The sequence below is a fragment of the Sciurus vulgaris genome (genome assembly GCF_902686455.1).
Source record: "Sciurus vulgaris genome assembly, chromosome: 13".
Taxonomy (NCBI): domain Eukaryota; kingdom Metazoa; phylum Chordata; class Mammalia; order Rodentia; family Sciuridae; genus Sciurus; species Sciurus vulgaris.
In genome coordinates, this window is record NC_136474.1 from 33,852,298 (window position 1) to 33,867,401 (window position 15,104).

Genomic DNA, 15,104 nt, shown 5'->3' on the forward strand with positions numbered 1-15,104 from the left:
ATTCTGACCTCTATAGATAACACTGACCACATACCTACAAATGCTGTACAACACAGAACATGTATGTCAGCTAGAGAAGCAGCCACATTGCAAGTGCAGAGTAACATGTAAACTAGAGGGAGATGTCACTGTGGCTTCTTGCACTCTTCCAACATTATTAAATGGTTCAGGATTGATTGAGAAGAGTCACCCTGTGGAGGCACCACCACTATGGAGATTCAACAGAATGGTGACTTTGTCCTCGAGGGCAGGGAGTGGGCTCCTGGGAATCCCCACAGGAATGGAAACATGAGCAATAGTGATGGTGGCCAAAATGGAGGAACAAAAAGACATTGGTGTGTGGAGCACAAGGTGTGGCAGGTCAGTGACAGAGAAAAAGAATGAGACTTGAGGTTCTATAGGAGACAGGCGAGAGGAAGAGAAATGTGAAATTGATTGAAAAAGTTGATTAGGAAGGGTGAGGAAAGAGCCTCTTCTCCTCCAGTTCCCATCTCAGAGAATGGGAGGGTGCATCTCTGTCCCCATGCCATCACAGTGGCTCCTTCTGTGCAGGTCCGATGGTCATCATCAACTCCCCCCCTCCTCACCACATATTATGTTTCAGTATATGTATTCTTTGTATATTCTTATGTATATTCTTTGTCTTCCTTATCAATTTCATTATTAATTATTTTTTGGTACCTAGAAAGTCTTCTATACATCTGATAGAATAAAGTTACCTGCCAAATGTGCAAAGAAATTCGCCACCCTAGAAGGCTAACTCACAGCCAGGACCATTCAAAATGCCCTCTTTTAGAACAAAACATCCAGTGTCTGTCCCCAGTGAAGGAGGCCTTGTGACAGACAGTCTGTGCTGAGTTGTTCTGTCTGGTTTTCAGTTGTGTGGAAGAAAACAGAACTGAAACCCAGAAATGATGAGGGAGTTAGACATAAAGGCAATAAAACGTCTAAGAAAGGAGCAGGCTGAGGGAGGATCATCCTGGCCAGATGAAAGGCAGCCTGACAGGGGTCTCCTCCCATGGCACCAACCCAGAACATGAAGGTTTAACTTGTCATAAAGCCCCACAGGATGTAAGCCAAAAATTTCCTCTATTTTCCAACATCTGGAACGTGAACATCTGGCTGATGCCACAACCAAAGAGGAGACTGTCCAGCCCATTCCATGTCAACCTGTGTGTCTCAGTCTCCACCTAAAGCCAGAGGCAGGAGCTGTGTTCTCTTTATTTCCCTTTCTTCAGCTTAGTGCTTTAAGTGTGTCCTGCAGTTTAGCCTATCTCTCTCAGCCTCATTGTTCATTTTATCTTAATGTGTTGAAGGAAAGAAATCTTGTCAGTCACAAAGAAGAGACTCTCTTCTTTAACAGTAGGACCTAACAGTGGGGGGTGAGTGTACACCCTTGTTTTTCTCCTAGTGATTTGACTCATCCCATAAATCATGAGTGAAACCATTTTTGCCATTGGCCCTTTATGTACTTAATTGCATTGTGGAAAATCTGACCTATTTCTCAGATAGGATAGAAATAATATTTATTTATCGTGGGAGATGGTTTTGGTTGTGGTTAAATCAGAATTTCTCCTATGAATTATTAATAGACAATGGTAGGGCATTTTAACAATAGACATTATGTGACCTGTGATGTGAAGTTAGGGTTCTAGATTATCTAAATTCTGTTCCAGATACAGAAATCACACAGTTGAAAAAAATTTGTACTCCAGATACACAATTTCCATGCAGACTGAAAAAAACTTTCCCCCACTTTCCTCTAAAGAGAAAACTAGAATGATTAATAATGGATTTTTCTATGCTTTTCCAAAATAAAAAAATAAAAGTATAGGATGATTAACCTTGAGTTGTTGGGTTTTATTGGGAGAGGGGTTGGTACCAAGGGTGCTTAGCCACTTAAGAGAGGGCCTCACTAAGTTTTTGAGACTAGTCTCAAATTTGTGATCCTCCTGCCTCAACCTCCTGAGTCACTGGGATCACAGGTGTGCACCATTGTGCCCAGCTTAGTTATTATTTTCTTTTAAGAGTTGTGTTATCCCATACTGGTCCTGAACTATTGGGCTCAAGTGATCCTCCTTCCTCAGCCCCCCAAAGTAGTTGGGACTTTCATACCTGTGTTCTGTACCCAGCTAGCACTTAAAAATATTAATCAAGAAGAGAATCATAATTGCTTGACAGGCTTATGTTTCCTTTTTATGTTTATGACTCATTGAGCATATTATTTCATTTAGTCCTTATAAGAACACTTCCTATATGGCAGTTTTTACTGCTATTTCCACTCATAAATAAGAGTATTGAAGTACTCGGAGCTCAGAAACTAGTCCCAGGCCACCAAAAGAGTGCCTAGATTTGGACAGGAAGTCCCTGGTTTGGTTTTCTTTTTTGAAGTGCTGAGGGTCTTATGCATGATAGGAAAGCATTCTGCCACTGAGCTGCACCCCCAACCTAAATCCTGTGTTCTTAGTGCACCTTTCTCTTTTACCCACAGAGCTTATATGCTTTCACATGATGACTGGAAAACTGAAGATTTCTTGAAGGTATTGGGCCAATTTCGGAATGAAGTTGACCATCTAATATGAAACAAACTATAATTTTAATTTTCAAAGTTTTTCTGAAGGCATATTGTGGAGGCTTTAGCAACTGGTTGAAATTACACTTTCAACTCTAAGAGATTAGATGTATTATTACACTCTAGGTAATAAAAAAAGAAGACATAAAATACCCAAGAGGAGAGAAAGTCAGTTAGTGGGTACCAGAGGTATGTGACCAAAATGCTATATTGCTGGCTCAAAGCTTAAGCAGCATGATCCAAGAGAAGTCAACTGATCCAGCAGGATGTGTTAAAAAGAAAGCCTTTCTCCCGGCACTTCCCTATCTGCAATCCACTTGTCAGTTAAATCTCCAGAGACCTCCCTCTGAACACCAGGTGGTGTTCTGAAGCATGTTTGTTTCCTTAACAAACATTGAAGTGGTCAGGCAGGTATGCTGAGGAAGGTTGACGCAGAGGTGGTAAGGGCTGGGTCTGTGACTGGCGTTGCCTCTGGCTGCCAGTGAAAGGGATAGAGGCCTGAGAAAGATGGACACACAGTGTGACTGCACAAAGGCATCATGCTATGCTGAGCTTTCCCAAGGGGAGCTAGGTGACTGATTGAACAGATGACTGATTGGCAAAGCAAAGACATCTCGATGCCAAGTCTCAGCATTGTTGGTGGCCATGTGTGCTTAAGAAACATCTGTGACATTGTGGAGCAGAGTGCCCCAAAGCAAGGATCCACTCCAGCTCCACACGTCTTTGGACAAGGCAGTTAACCTTTGTGAGCTTTAGTTTCCTCGTGGGTTAGTGAGGGAGGGACCACGATTCACACTGTCCATCCTTAGGAGAATGATTGCACTGATTAGCACAAAGTGTGGGAACACCAGTGGTAAAGGGCTTCTTCCACATGCTTCAGGGAAGCCTTACTCTTCTGTTTTGGGTAGGAGTGATTTTACTAAATAACAGTCAGAGAATCTAAGTATTAGAAGGACCTAGAACATGTGCTTTAGTCCTTGCTGGGTAATAGCTCAGAGTTAGGCATGCCCACTGAGAGACATGCAGTCTGCCCCAGCAGACAGCCACGTCAGCCACATCAGAGAAGGAAGCAAGACAGGCTTTCAGACAGATGGTACTTCCTGATTGAGCCTCTTTCCTCCTGTCTACTCAAGAACCTTTAGAATCCAACTTGGTTGCACAAATGGACTTACATCTAGCCCCAGGAGGAGCCACCCTCATAAATTGATGCACAATAGTGCACACTCTTACTCTTCTATCCCTACACAAGACCCTCCAGGATTTTATAGCTTGCAGATAAAGATCTGGTAATAAGTGACTTTCTGAGAACACAATTTTATGTGAAAAGCCAGTTATAGATTTGGGGTCATTTATAAGACAAAGAGCTAGACTGATACAGTTATAAAAGCACAAAACAGATTCCATACAGGAGCAAGGTGCAGCTCTTATGCATTCCAACCCCGCATTTCTGCAGGAGCACACAGTATGATGTCTAATGAGGCCACCTCCATCCTTGGGCACATGGTTTCTGTCTTGTGAGCTAGTCTACCATGTTCTGTCCTCAACAGGCATGAGTTATTAGAACCAGGCTGTTAGATGGATCCTCCATAGTCTCTGTCTTGGGGTCATCATCTGTATCAGAGGTGGGACCTTGGGTCCTGGAGCAAGGACTAGAGTAGGTGGTGACTGTCTGCTTTAGCTGTTGAAGGGCTGCAGTGGGGACACCTAGTCTGGCAACGATCATGCTTTTAAACACTGTGTGTGATGTTCTGTCTCATAAATATAATCATATGCTAGCAGAAATATTCAGTTTGGGGTGTCAACCTTCTTAGCCTGCGTGTTCACTTAAAGAAGGCAGCTCTGAAGATAATAAAACTGCCTTGTTTGATTTTCATCATGTGAAGCTAGGGTTGTTTGTGTTCTTCTGCAGAAAGCCTGCTCCCAACTGTATCCCCACCCCTGCAGGCTCTTTCCTCAGCTAATGCACAGCAGGACAGCTGAGAGTGAGCAGGTGCCAGCCAGGTCAGCCCCTCCCTCTGCTCTTGCCCATCCTTAGCCCCGAGGCTAGGTATTGTTCTTGGATGACTTTCCTCTGCTCCAGAGGAACCTTCTTTTGGAAGCATGTTTATTTCAAGCCCTCACTGACTGACCCAGCTAGAAGGCCAAACCAACCCCTTCTGCAGCCTCTGAATAGCACTGGGCCTCTGGGGATTTCTCATGCTCTGTGAGCAGGTAGCATCCTGCTCCTCCCCTGTAGCTCAGTTACAGCTCTTCCCTAATTGAATCATCTGCAATTCCCAGGATATGTAAAGACTAATGGAGAACAGAGAGAGGGGCAGCAGGGCTTTTACTCCATAAGAATCATGAAACTCTGGGGCAAAAATTCTGCCCCCAGCCTAAATCACTTAAAAGAGTGTGTCCTGGTAGATATTTGAAGGATTTGAAGGTAGGAATCAAAGGAGCCACTGCTTGAAGATGAGAATTTACCCAAGGGACAGGAGTGGCTTTTATGCAGGATGCCAGCCAGGGACATGTTTGATATTTCTGAGCAGTTTGGTGCATGGTTAATGGGACATAGCAGTGACTCCATATAACAAAGATCTTAGGCGGATACAGGTCAGTAAGTCAGACAGGATGTTATTAGGCCTCGCCTGGTAGGAGAGCTCCTCGGATGGTAAGACTTCAGCCTGGAAGGCAATTAGTGTTTCATAGTTCCATTTGCTATCCCCAGATGTCCATTAGTCACTACTTTGTCCTCTGTGCCAAGATGTATGTGATGATCCCCAGTAGCATGGAGCTAATCCTGCGGGGGGTTAATCCTCTGGTTTAATTTCCTGTTTATTTCTGTCTGGTGTGAGTCCACCAGTGTTGTGCATCCTTGCCAGGTGAGGCAGGGCAAAGGTTTCATAGAGGTGTTGGAGTATTTGCTTTATAGATGTGTTCCATTGTCTTTAAAAAATAACATCATTTTTTATTTGAAAGTGTAATATAGATGGTTCCTGACTTAGCGATGGTTTGACTTAGGATCATTCGACTTAACAGAGGTGCAAAAAAACAATACACATTCAATAGAAACCAAACTTGGAATTTTGAGTTTGATCTTACCCCAGACTGATGTGCAGTCTGATCATATCTGGTATTGCTGGGCAGTGGTAGTGCCCTGCCTAATCACCCACACAGTCACGAGGGGAAATGACTAACCCTCTACTGTGTCCTGTGTTGCTCATCTATGATGCTCAGTAAGTTAGGTACACTACATGTGTTTTCAATTTTTGATATTTTAAATCTACGATTAGGACATAACCCCATCAGAAGTTCAAGGAGCATCTATTAATTTTGACTCCTGGAAGATAAAAAATAAATAAATAAATAAATAATACCACCCATAATTCTGTTACTTATTGATAAAATCTATTAGCATTTTAACTGCCAGCTTCCAAACATTTCCAAGACAAAAATGTTTAATCCTGTTAAGATTATATTAAGTATGCTTCTATCCTGCATTTAAAATGTTGATGTTTCATAAAGAATTTCCCAGGTATTTAAAATTTTTTAGTAATCATAATAGTTAATGGCTGTGCAATGTTATGTTAACTGTTATCAATGAAATTGAAAACATCTGCTTAATGTTTTTGTCACAATATTCTATTAAAATTTTCAAACATATAGCAAGCTTAATTTTATAGTGAACACCCATGTACCCACCCTATGTTCTACATTAACATTTACTGTTCTTGATTTATCACACATCTACTCATCTGTTCGTCTGTTAACCCATCTTTTGAAATATCTGAAAATAAATTAGACATTTATTCACTTTTCCCTAAAAACACATTGTTAATCAGAGCTCAATTTTTGCTTAAACTTTTTTTGAGTTGATTTACGAGTTTTGACAAATGTGCACATGAAATTTTACTAGTGTAACAGTGTACTCTGTTATTTAGAAGGATGCCCTGAGTCAAATTAAAGTGTACATAAGATGTGCTGGTAGAGTCTTAAAGAATAGTTCATACTTAACAAAGAACTTTTGTTGCTGGCTCTTTGCGGTACAAAATCCGTGGATATTTGTCACTGCCTGCAGCAACAACTTGCACGGGTCTTATGGGTGGTGGAGTGGAAACTGAGGCACTTCTATCTTTCTCTTTAGTGCACTGCTTTCTTGCTTGTTTGTTTATAGAGGATAGAGGAAATGAGGCTTACTTGCTTTGAGAGGAGAGAGAGAGAGACCCCGCTTGTCAGAGAGAAAGAGACTTTGCTTAAGAGAGACTTTGAGAGAAAGACAGGCTTTGCTTAGAGCTTGGAGGAAGAGACTTGCTACACCTTAAAGTCCTGCATCCTGTGAACTAAGGGTACGTCCACCCAAGGTGCCCTAGTGATGCGTCTCAGTTCTCCGTTCCCGCGATCTGCCTTCCGCCGCTGCCCCTACTCGCTGCTGTCTCGCGTTTCCTAGCTGCTTTTCCCTGCGTGTGTCTTCTTCTACTGCTTTTCTGCTAATGGCTGCTGTCCGTCCCTACTAGCTGCTGTTCTTTCTTCTGGCTGCTGCCGCGCGTGTATCTTCTTCTACTGCTTTTCTGCTAATGGCTGCTGTGTCTCTGTCTCGCTCCGCCTACGCTTATATCACCTCCAGGAGGCAGAGAGCAGGGCCACACCTCTTACACAAAGATTAGGTGAGACGCTTTGAGCAGACAATTAGTACTCGAGAACACATGCGCATACATTGTGTGTGTGGACGAGAAAATCACCTGAGTGTGCTTATGTCAATTAACCTCCTCGCTGCCGATGTGATCAGGCGCCATCCCGCCGCCGCCAACATGGCACAGCCCCCAACAAACTTTTTTATATGTAATTTTGTTTGAAAGTTAAAGTACTATATATGTGTATTTTTTACATCACATAAATCTGAAAAAATGAGTGATGAGTTTTCCTTGAAAAGGGGACAACATTTTAATATTTGTTTGCATTGTTTTTTGACTTGGTTTTGTTTTCAAAGCCCTTCTCTTATGTTGTGCTTCATTTAACCAAGAAGTAATTTGCTTCTCTTGATGGATTGGTGTATTTCCTTCCAGTAGATCAGAGGGAAGACAGATTATGTTTTTAAAATTGCATAGCCTTATCATCAATTCTGACAGGCCAATGGCATGCATTTCTTTAGATTCAACTTTCATGACTGTGCAAGAGCCACTTTTTGGTCCCCCCTTGAGGGAGTCATCAGAAGCTTCTGAAATGCAGATCCTAAATGATGTAATGCTTGATGGTGCTGTTGAGTGCCTGCATGTGTATGTGCATTCAGAACTGGGATTCTTAAGTTTGAAGGAGGTAATTTGTTTTTAGTATCCTTATGGTTTTGCAGTGGCCATGACTTTTGACTTTTCTCTTTGTATATATTTTTTTTATAATTTACAGGTTTACTTTATCATCTTTGGATTATTTTATTTTTCAAGATATATGTCTCCAGGGTTTTAAATAAGTCAGTGGATCAGCCCACAGTGTGAGGCAAATGTGTTTTATTCCCCAAATATTCATAAGTGACCTGCCATTTTTATCACTGTGTTCATTTACCAGGAGAAAGTGGCATTTGATAGGTTGAATGTGCGGGGGTCTCTGTCCCTGTGGGCTCCATGGCATTGGACATTGTGACTTGGGGTCAAGCTGTTGCCTCTGCGACCTTAGCCACTGAATCCACAGCCACATGCTTTTGTTGCTGTACTTTTCTTTAGCTAAAATGTCTCAACATAATTTTCCTCATTGACTTTGTGGTATTTTGCCCACTGATGATATTTTTCTTTCCTTACTTTTCCAAATAAGGACTTCTGCTGTCTGCAGCCTTAGATCCTTTCAGAAATCACCAGAGTGCCAACAAATACTATTTCATAGCCATGCCTGAGGTACCTTGTGAGCCTAGCAATTTGCAACAATTCCTATAATAGTTCTTTGTGCTCTTTTGCTAAACAAAGGCAGGGATTTTTGTTTTGTTTTGTTTTCAATGAGAAAAATTCAGCAACTGAAGTCTCAGAAACCTGGAGAAAAAAAAAACAGTACCAAATTTGGGAGATAGGGCTACTAGAGCCCTGGAAGCCTGGTGTTAGTAGCTGAGGTATGTGATCAAGACCACAGGCTTGGTGTTAGCCTCAGGTCAGTGTCCCATCTCCAAATTTGGAGGGACCTTCAAACATTAACTGACTGCTGACTGTGTTTTTCTTTTCTGTTAATGTATGCCCCTTGTAAGATTTAGATTAGTTATTGTCTTACTCAGTTTGGGCTACTATAACAACATATCATAGACTGGGTGGATTAAACGATAGAGATTTATTTCTCACAGTTCTGGAAGCTGCAGAGTGCAAGATCATAGTTTCAGTGCAGTTTGAGTTCTGGTAAGGGCTCCTTCCTGACCTGCAGACGATTGCCTTCTTAATGAAACCTCCCTTGGTAGAGAGAGGAAGCTTTGGAGTCTCTTCTTCTGCTTATGAGTACATTAATCCCATTATGTGGGCTCCACCCTCAGGACATCAGCCAAACCTAATTATCTCCCAAAGGCCTCTCTCATAATACCATCACATTGGGTATTAGAGCTTCAACATATGAATTGTGGGGATATGAACATTCTAGTCCATAACTGATGTGTAAGTAAGGAGTTTAACATTGTTCCTGGCATGAGTAAGTGCCAGACAGATGGTGATGGTGGATATCATCGACTTTTTTTTTAATATAATATTTTATATTAGAAAGCTGCTGACTTCATGCTGAGATAGATAGTATGGTACACAACTTGGTGGGGGCAGGTTGTCAGGGAAAGCAGGACAGAGGCTACAGGCTTAGATTAAGCCTTTCAATAGACTGCTGAATGGACTGGATCTGCTTCTTCAGTTGAGAGCCTTTTTTGATGGTGACAGAACAGGCAGTGACAGGCCTGGAGACCCCACAGGCCTGCCCCAGGGCCTGCTCGAAGCGCACAAACATATAGGGCACATTCTTGTCTTCATATAGCAGTGGGAGGTGCAGAATGATCAGGGATTCTGCATCTGCAGCCACCACAATGAACTCAGAGATGCCTCCGTTGAGGGTTTTGGTGGCCTCATTGGCTCCTTTCCGAAGCTGACTGTAGTAACATGACTGCTAAATGAGGTTCCATGGTTTCTTGGTGAGGTGGGCATCTGCAAAGGGGCAAGCCTTCAATTTTACATCAACCTCAGTCATGGCTGAGGTTCTGCTGGCTCACAACTCTTCAAGACTATGATTGGCTTCTTAACAGGACCTAGCAAAAAGGGTTTCCTTTGCACTATGACTTGGCAGGATTTTCCACTGAATCCAACAGTGGATTTATGTGTCTTGGATTCTGCAGGGGAACTGCAGTATGGTGCAGTGAGCCCCTAGCAGGAGGAAGACCTGTCTCCCTGGGAGCCATTGAAGAGACAAAAGAGAGGAGAAAAGGGGAGGAGGTATCTCCCAGCCAGGACTTAGTGTTTCCAGCTGTAGAAGCTGATCACTCTCATCCTTCACCTCTCATAGCTCTTAAATGAGAATTTTAATATGAGTAACAGAATCTTGATAACCTCATCCGAATAGGAAAAAAAAAAAAAAGATGTCTCAATCTGATTTTATTCCTCTGGGTGCTCTAATCCAACCAAAACAACAGACTTTGTAAACAATTAGAATTTGTAAGAATTCTTAAAATCATCAGCCTACATCTGTGCCCTCTCTCCCATACTGACTCATCCTGTGCAGTTTCCTAATTTTATTTGCCTCCTTTTATTACCAATCTAAATCTTAAGCCTTAAGTCTGTCTCTGAGACACTTTAGCAATTGAGAGCTTGTCAGTTTTTCTGAAATTACTTGGAAGATATTGGCTTAAAAAATAGGAAGCATTAAGAATTGACATAAAAGAAAAGAATTGGCATGAAAGTCCAAATAATTGCCTAACTTCATGTTTTATTTAATCATATTCAATATTCAACAAATTCGTCAGCCTTAGATAAATTCAATTCAGATTCACAAACTTAAGGTTTTTCCCCTCTTTTCAAAAGGAATGTAGAGCTGATTTGCTGTAGAATTAATCAATAAACAGTTTCCTGTTCTGGATTTTTTTTTTTTTTTTTTGATTGTCTGAATTTGCCCTTTCCTTTCATTATTCTTGGAAGACACTTCACTGGATCACTGGATCACTGAGTCATCCGAAGGAATAAACTGGCCATACTGCATAATGCTCACACAAATTATCCAGGGTCTCCAAACTCAAGATCTGCATCCACTTCCTCCCAGTCCTTGGCTGTCAGTGCTCTGTGTTGGACAGGACTTTGGGCAACTCTGGGCAGGTGGGTGTTGCTGGAGGCATGGCAGTTGTCACTCATGACCTCTTGGTTCTTGGCCAGGGGACCATATGCCTGGAGACCTGCAGTGCAGAGTGGTACCTGGCCCATTTACCCAGCCATCAGGGAACTTCCTGGTCTTTTTTTCCAACCATAGGCATATAGGTTGTACCTGAAGGACCAGGCTAATAAAAACAATATCAACTGTGGGAAAAGACCCAGGAAACTGATGAATGCTAACACTACTATTACCCTACATAGGAGATCAGTGATAGTTTCTTTATTCTGATATCTTTAAAATAAAAATTTTATTAATTTTATGACTTTTTCCCCCTATGTATTTATGTAGGTGCTAGGGATTGAACTAGGGCCTTGCACATGCTAAGCACCTGTACTTCCAACCCTGCTCTTCTGTTGTTTTAAAGGAAATATCACACACTGCAGATAATTTAGGGACTATGAAAAGCCACCAAAAAGGGAATTAAAATTCCCTATAATTCTATCAACTGAAGATGATCCCTACTTAACATTTTGATGCCTTTTCCTCCAGCCCGGTTTCCTAACATGCACCTGTAAAATATTTTAACCATACTGAGATACAAACATGTGCTGTTTGTCACCTACATTTTCTTTTTAATGTACAGTGAACATTTCTTACATATTTCAATATTCTTAGAAAGCATCATTGTGTGTAGAGACCTAATGTGCAACATAAGGACTGTGTTTAACAATGCTATATTGTATCCTGGTAATTTGCCAAGAGATGATGATGGGTATGTGAACTTGCTTGACTGTAATAATCACTTCAGTATTTGCATGCATGTCAAGATAAGACTATCAAACTATCACTTACACCCTAAATGTACACAATAAAATAATGGGAAAAAAGATCCTTGTAATACTCCAACATTTTTACTTGCTGTCACAACAGGTGCTGTTGAAGAGCATTCTAACCTGTAAATCCTTTATGTTACCCTGCCTGTGTCCTCAGGGTGCCTTCCCAGAGGTGGGTTACCATGCTAAGACATGTCTTCTCTAAGGCAGGATTGCTTCGAGCCCTGCCCAGCTTCCCACACCTGTTCATCTGCATGAAATGCCATCTCCGAGGGTGCTTGCTTATGCTGGGTGGCCTACTTTTTTGATTCTATAAATCTCTAACTGAAAACACATGGTATCCTGTTTCAATTACTAGTAGTTGTATTTATTGGCTATTTGTTTATTTTCTTGTGAAGATGGCTATCCTGTTGCTTGCAAATTACTACTCTTCTGTCTGTCATGTGTTAGAAAATTCTTTTTTCCAGTTCATCCTTTGCCTCTTTTCATTTGTTATAAAAAAAGTTAAAAATTTTCAACAATCTATCAATCTTTCCCCCTGGATGTTTCTTTTATTTATGTGTCTATAAAGGCCATGCCTCAAGAACAAATAGAAATTCATGGGGTTTTTTCCTACTTCTTTTATGATTTTTTCTTCTAAAGTTGTAATTCATATAGAATTAATTTTGATAGGTAGTATAAATGTATTTTTAAAAATTTTGATTCATTGTACACAAATGGGGTACAACTTTGGTTTCTCTGGTTGTACACAAAGTAGAGTCACACACATTTGCGTAATCATACATGTACATAGGGTAATGATGTTTATCTCATTCTATTTTTTTTCCTAACCCCACCCCCTCCCTGCTCCACCCCCTATTATGTATCATCATCCATTTATCAGAGAAATCATTTGGCCTTTGGATTTTTGAGATTGGCTTATTTCACTTAGCATGATATTCTCCAACTTCATCCATTTACCTGCAAGGCCATAATTTTATTCTTTATGACTAATAATATTCCATTGTATATATATACCACAGTTTCCCTATCCATTCATCTACTGAAGGGCATCTAGGTTGGTTCCACAATCTAGCTATTATGAATTGAGCTGCTATAAACATTGATGTGTCACTGTAGTATGCTGATTTTATGTCCTCTGGGTATAGGCCAAGGGGTGGGATAGCTGGGTCAAATGGTGGGTCCATTCCACATTTTCTAAGGAATCTCCATACTGCTTTCCAGAGTGGCTGCACCAATTTGCAACCCCACCAGCAATGTATGAGTGTGCCTTTTCCCCTACATCCTCACCAACACCTATTGTTGCTTGTATTCTTGATAATCACCATTCTAGATAAAATCTTAGGGTAGTTTTGATTTGTATTCTCTTGTTTCTAGAGATGTTGAACTTTTTTTAATATATCTGTTGATTGCTTATAGCTCTTTTTCTGTGAAGTGTCTGCTCATTGCCTTAGCCCATTTATTGATTGGGTTATTTGTATTCTTGGTGTGGTTTTTTGAGTTCTTTATGAATTCTAAAGATTAGTGCTCTCTCTGAAGTGTGTGTGGCAAAGATTTTCTCCCACTCTGTAGGCTCTCTCTTCACATTGTTGATTGTTTCCTTTGCTGGGAAAAAGCTTTTAAGTTTGAATCTATCCTAATTATTGATTCTTGCATTTATTCCTTGTGCTTTGGGAGTCATGTTAAGGAAGTCTGGTCCTAAGCCAATGTGATGAAGATTTGGACCTACTTTTTCTTCTATAAGATGAAGGGTCTCTGGTCTGATTCCGAGGTCCATGATCCATTTTGAGTTGAGTTTTGTGCAGGGTGAGAGATAGGGGTTTAGTTTCATATTGCTGCATGTAGATTTCCAGTTTTGCCAGCACCATTTGTTGAGAGGCTATCTTTTCTCCATTGTATGTTTTTGGCAACTTTGTCTAGTATGAGAAAACTGTATTTATGTGGGTTTGTGTCTGTATTCTTTTTTTTTTTTTTTTCTCGTGTCCTCTATTCTGTACCATTGATCTACCTGTCTATTTTGGTGCCAATACCATGCTGTTTTTGTTACTATTGCTCTGTAGTATAGTTGAAGTTCTGGTATTGCGATACCCCCTGCTTTGCTCTTCCTGCTAAGCATTGCTTTAGCTATTCTGGGTCTCTTATTTTTCCAAATGAATTTCATGATTGCTTTCTCTATTTCTATGGGGTACTTCATTGGGATTGCATTGAATTTGTATAGTGCTTTTGGTAGTGTGGCCATTTTGACAATATTAATTCTGCCTATCCAAGAACACGGGAGATCTTTCTATCTTCTAAGGTTTTCTTTAATTTCTTTCTTTAGTGTTCTATAGTTCTCGTTGTAGAGATCTTTCACCTTTTTTGTCAGATTGATTCCCAAGTTTTTCTGTTTTTTTTTTTTTTTTTTTTTTTTTTGAGGCTATTGTGAATGGGTTTTTCTTAATTTCTCTTTCAGAGGGTTCATCACTTATGAATAAAAATGCATTAGATTTACGAGTGTTGATTTTACATCCTGCTACTTTACTGAATTCATTTATGAGTTCTAGAAGTTTTCTGGTGGAATTTTTTGGCTACTCTAAATATAGAATCATCAGCAAATAGGAATAGTTTGAGTTCTTCTTTTCTTATTTGTATCCCTTTAATTTCTTCAGTCTGTCTAATTGCTCCGGCTGGAGTTTCAAGGACGATGTTGAATAGAAGTGGTGAAAGAGGTCATCCCTGCCTTGTTCCAGTTTTTAGGGGGAATGCTTTCAGTTTTTCTCCATTTAGAATGATGTTGGCCGTGGGCTTAGCATAGCCTTTACAATGTTGAGGTATGTTTCTACTGTCCTATTTTTTCTAGTGTTTTGAGCATTATAAATCTATTTTTTTTCTGAAGTTTTGTAAAATTATTCTACTGACATATACCATTCTTTCCTTACTGGTTTAAAATGCTATCTGTTTGGACTGTTAAAATTTCATATATTCTCAAAGTTATTTCTGAGCTTTTTGTTTTGTTCCATTAATCTGTGTATCCTTGTTCCAACACAAAGCTGTAGTATTTTATTTCTGTATCAACTAGTACAAGCCAACTGTCATTATTCTTCCTTTTCAAAGTATCCTTGGCTATTTTTACCAATTTATTTTTCTATATCAGCTTCAGCAAACTTTCTCTGCAAAGGGCCAGGTAGTAAACATTTTGGACTTTGCAGGGCATAATGGACTGACACTAGTGTTCAGCTCTATTGCAAAGTAACCATGAACAATAATAAAAGAGGCTGTCTTCTATTAAAATATTGTTTACAAAACAGGCTATGGGTTCATTTATCCCCAAGACTATGGTTGCCAACCTCTGTTCTAGATGAATTTTTGAATCATTTTGTCAAGTTCTTCTAAACTTTTACCACCCTCACAAACACATTTAAAAAAGTGTATTTTCT

General features: G+C 40.3%; 1 protein-coding gene and 1 pseudogene across 10 annotated transcripts in view; one reads left to right on the forward strand and one right to left on the reverse strand.

Moving 5' to 3' along the window:
• MTCL1 (microtubule crosslinking factor 1) overlaps nucleotides 1-15,104 on the forward strand; it is a 132,439-nt gene that overhangs the window by 54,590 nt on the left and 62,745 nt on the right. The window lies entirely within an intron of this gene.
• LOC306642724 (NHP2-like protein 1) lies at nucleotides 1,219-12,219 on the reverse strand (annotated as a pseudogene). Its single transcript, XR_013766863.1, has 2 exons — nucleotides 7,384-12,219; nucleotides 1,219-6,575 (listed from the first exon to the last, which is right to left on the reverse strand). The product of XR_013766863.1 is annotated as an NHP2-like protein 1 (transcript).